The sequence below is a fragment of the Megalobrama amblycephala genome, linkage group LG7, assembly GCF_018812025.1.
Source record: "Megalobrama amblycephala isolate DHTTF-2021 linkage group LG7, ASM1881202v1, whole genome shotgun sequence".
In the NCBI taxonomy this organism is placed as follows: Eukaryota; Metazoa; Chordata; class Actinopteri; order Cypriniformes; family Xenocyprididae; genus Megalobrama; species Megalobrama amblycephala.
The window spans coordinates 24,593,500-24,598,672 of record NC_063050.1 but is presented as its reverse complement, the minus strand read 5'-3'; positions in this window follow the sequence as shown (position 1 = coordinate 24,598,672).

Genomic DNA, 5,173 nt, shown 5'->3' with positions numbered 1-5,173 from the left:
GGAAATACTGCAGTAGAATGCACTAGAATGCCCTGTTTTACTGTCATGATGAGTGAATATTGTAGAAAAATTCCACACTAGCGTTAATACAGGTTAACAAAGCCCCACAAAATGATGCTGTGGGGAGACAACAACCAATAAAACACTGACCTGCAACACACTCATTACAGATACATGAATATTATGACCATGGAGATAGAAAAAAAAAAGAGTTGAGGGCACCTTAAGCATTTTATAAATCTATAACAACAAACTGCCAAAACGAGGAAGAAACGCAGAAGAACATTTAAACCTTAAAAAAGGATATTTTCAGTCCATTTAAGAGCACTACAGTCTCTGAACAAATGACACACGAAAGTTTAACACAGAAAGAATCAAGCAGTTAAATTTTTGCCCATTCTTCTTTGAATTGTCAGTCTATTTATTAACTTACATCGTCTTCTGTGTAGCAGAATAACCCATCGTGTCATCGCGGTCGTGATCAGACGTACAGTTCAGTGTCCTTTGCATTACATTTCATTTGAAGAAGACGTGATGAAATATGTGCACATACAAGCTGCTGGTTCATGTTTAGAGCACTAGAGTGTATGAAATAGGTCCATAAAAAACTTAGACCGGAGTGAGCGTGTTTATATCTGATATATATAACGTTAATCCATGTGGAGAACGTTGTTAATCTCCGCGCAGAAGCCGCTCTATCTCGCGCGCCGCGTGTAGTTTGAATTCTCCGCTGTAATCAAGGGCTGAATCCGAAATCGCCCCCTATAACCTCAAATAGGGCATTATTTGAGGCAACAGCCATTTGGTGTCCGAAACCATAGTGGACGTTATTAAGTGCACTCATTCAATCTCACATTGCACCGCATTAACGAGTGTACAGCCGATGCACACACAACGGCTGTCCGAATTCACTCACTCGTTTTCATTCACGCTTTCAAGTTAACAATATAAGTGGATAACGTAGGGAATAGTGAATGAGGCTTTAGGGGGTGATTTCGGACTTACCATAGGCTGTGATGCGATATCAGCTGTGCTCTCACTACAGTGCAACAGTGAAACGGGACGCTCTCAAACAGTGACGCTGCGCTGTTCTCCAAACAGTTTTGGAGAATTTGATTTTTCCCATTCAAAGAGATTGCATGATGCCCAGGATATACGAGAGGCGTTTCAAAGATGGCCGTCGAGTGAAATGACTTGTCTTAAAGGGACTTTGGCGACACATACCGGTATTGCGGTATCATCAAAATTAATATCATAACAAAAATAAATACCGGTATTCGGTATGAACCGGTATACCGCCCAGCACTAATAGCAAGGTCAGTGTAATCTGGTTTAGATCTCCTTTCATTTGTTAGAAGGTTGCACACCTCTACAAGCAGTGATGAAGAGAGGACGCGCTGCTGATTTTGTGTGTGCCTCTATTTGGGTTACAAATTGACTTTAATTTTCATGTTTGTGCAGCTCTCATACGGATGAGTCTCCCCATCAGCTTCATTTATTAAGATTCAGCACTAGTGTTTATCCTCTAGCACACGGATTAAAAATGTAATTACCGATTAGAAGTGACATTCTTGTCATTTTGGTCAAAAATGAACAAACTCAAGTTTTCCTGTAGGCTTTTGCTCAAACTTTGTTAGACAAAGCAAAGGCAATAAGTGGCATGCATTTCTGCCATAACTAACCCACTGTTTAAGGTATTATCTACATAAATAACAATTAAAGTTCATAAAATCAGAAATGTGATACATTTTACTACTTATATATGAAAAAGTATAACTATTCCTTCGCTGTTAAAAAGAGATAAACAATAAATGAGCCTCATTCACCTGAAAAACATTCTCCTACTCATAAGATACTTGACCAGATCTACTGGCCTATTTCAAGTTCTTTGTTGTACACTCATCAAAGGGAATGTCATACTAGGTGAGGATCACAACCTCTCTGACAAATACACCTGTCTAGATGCCTGTAAGGTCATATCCTGAAGCGCTGATATGGCCCAGCTCAGTTGAGGGCAGTGAATTCATAAGGTTAATAAACAGATTCTTACTTCAAGTGCCTGTGAGGTATTTTGAGCCATGAATACATCATCTATCTGTCAGCTAAACAATAGAAAGACTGACCTTAAGAATGTTTACAACCTTAAACACTGAGCAAAGATTCATGGACCACAACACAGAGAAAGCCAAGACTCATAATTTGCAGCTCCAGAGTGATTAGTTACATGGCATTTACCGCAAAGATGTTCTGTTTAGACCCTAAAGCAATTTCATTGACTGAGACAACTTTTTACTCTATACAGTGTCTAGAAATTACACAGCCCTACATCATTTTCTGCTGATTTGCAAAAAGGCCTAATATAACATAATTTGATGATGCTGAGTACAAAAACTTTTCTTGATTCCATAATTTTTTTTTTTTCCACAAAATAATAATGAAGATTATATATGTATCAGGTTTAATACAAAATAACAAAAGCAGTCAAATGTTAAAAGTTTTGACAAAAAGTATTAAAAACAAATTTTAACTGCTAAGGAGTGAGAAAGTACATTTACACTCTATTTAATGTCAACAAACTTTACCTAAACAGTTATATCATTTCTATAAATGATCATTTTCTGTCACTGTTTGGATGCAGAAAAACACCCACAGATGTAGCAGAAACATTTGCATTTTCTTCTGTCACTGGTCATAATTCTAATCTTGAAATCAGGATTTGACAAAAAATAATTTCATTGAAAATCAGCAGAGAATTATATATATATATAACATTGCTCAGAGGAAGATAGAAATCATGTCAGTTTTACTGGTGATTATATTATATACTAGCTATAGTTTTATAGATTATAGATCATACTATAACAACGCAGATGAATCACCAGAATATTTTTTTTTCCAGCTGATGAATGATAAAAACATTGACAGCCAATCAAACCTGACTTAAAAGAGCTCAAGCATTTTAAGAGGCAGACAACATAATTGCAGAGCACTATAATAAACAGTTATCGTGCACTGGTGTGGATGCTAATATAGTTATTTTTATAGTGCAAATGCTTTCCACACCATTACTGTAGTTTTGCAATTATCATTCCATAAATTAACATGCTTTCATAGACACTGAAAGTTCTCCCCTTACCTTTTTCCCCTACAGCATAAAGATTTTAAGCTTAACATTTTAGTTACATCAGCATTTGAAACAAAGAGCATTTCAGAGGGCATCTTTTTTTTTTTTTTTTGGCCAAGGAACACTTTCAGCAATTACAACCAAGGGGCAGAATGCAGTAAAGTGCACTATAATGACAAGAGAGCTGACTAGCATTCAGATCGCAGATGCTGTACAGCTTGAAGCCAAACTAGTTGGAACAGCAAGGCGCTCTCGAGAAACTGAAAAATCTTCAAAACAGAGAGACGGCTAATGAGGAAGCTGAGCACAGTGTGTTTAAATTCATTAGGAAAAGCCGTGCAACTCATGTCCACATTTAGTGGCTGATTAGAATTTCTGAGAGCAGATTGAAATAAACTGCAATTTGGTCAAGACCACTTACAGTGCCTGTAATTGTTATTTCCACATACACATGCAGCTGTCCATGTGCTAAGCATGACAGGGAGCCACCTTTTGCTTTCTAGAAAGTAGAATGATTTCAAGCTAAAAAGCTTGTAGAATGGTTTTCCTGCCAGGTCCTGTAGTTACATTATATTTACTGTACTTTAAATATTTAATTAACTAAGAAAGAGTAATTTAATTAACTAAGAAAATATGTTAATCACCAGGTGATTAACATATTTATATTAATTCTATCTTTTATAATTATAAAAAGTTTGGAAAATGGATTTTTGGATGATTTCAAATTAAGTGAAGTCATCTTTATTTACTCTGTATAGTGTTTTATTCAATACAGATCATTTCGAAGCAACTTCACAGAAATAAACAGGAAAATAAAGATCAATGATGCAAATATGACAAATTCAAATATGTCACAAATTCAAATTCTGCTGTAAAGCAGCTCTACATAAGATACATGTGTCGTTATTCAGCTGAATTCAGCTTGAGTCAATGTTGATTTGATTCGGTTCAATAACAGGTGTCAATGTTGCTAAATTTGTCAATTATACAATTGAATCCGCTATAAAGCAGCTCTGTGGAAAACAATATTTTAGAGAGGCACATTGGCCAAAAGGATTTAGTTGCACAAGGTACCTGAAAGTAATACAGAAATCCATGCGGGAAGAGAAAGAGAACGCAGAAGAACACAGACATCTGGAGTTTTTAATTTCATGAAGATGATCCTGGGTAAATGAGTCCTGCCCAAATGAATAGAGTCATAAAAAGAAATAAAGTTTAAAAGCCCTGGAATTAATCAAGTTACAGACACACTATGACCATCAGGCATGTTTCATAAATTGAATAATGTGAGCTAGGTGTGTGTGTGTGATAATCACAGTGGCTGCCTCTATGCTCTCCTGTAATTTCAGCAGATGTTTAATCTCTCTCCAGAGGAGGTGGATGTTGCTCATGCTGAACAGTATCAGATCTGGACTCCCTCTCCCTACAGGGCACTGGAGGTTAATGTAAATACCAAACCCAGCAGCATGTGAATTTTGGAGCACCAGTTCACCTTACAGCACTCTTTGGGTCAGATTTACTAAACAGGGCAAATTAGCGCGAGAGGACAATTGGGAGTGGAAAGTTCTGCAGATGATCTACAGATGACGCGCAAATTAAACAACATAGATGCAGCCGGATCATTTCCATAATGACCAACGCAATCTACCAAGAGCAGAGCAAATTAGTGTCTGGTTTAAGACATGCTGTTTTAAAATGGTAAATAATGGCATAAATACCAGTAAATTGATTAGCGTAAACCTTAGTAAATCACATTGCGTGATTAATTTAAATACTCTCCTCCCATAAATTTGCCGTCTGAAAGGGAAACTCCTAAAAATGCATATGCAATAAGGTCAGCTGCAAAAATAACTAGCCTATGTCCACGCCTTTTCATAGCTAATTTTTCACTGCGTGTCTTTAGTAAATCCTGACAGTAGTTTTTTAATGCCAAAAAAAGAGTTTGCGCTAGTGCAAACTATTAGTAAATCTGGCCCTTAACGCAAAGGCTCACATTTATCACTCAGAGTGTTATGTGACAGCAGAAGACCCAGAAGCAAAGGAGCAAGT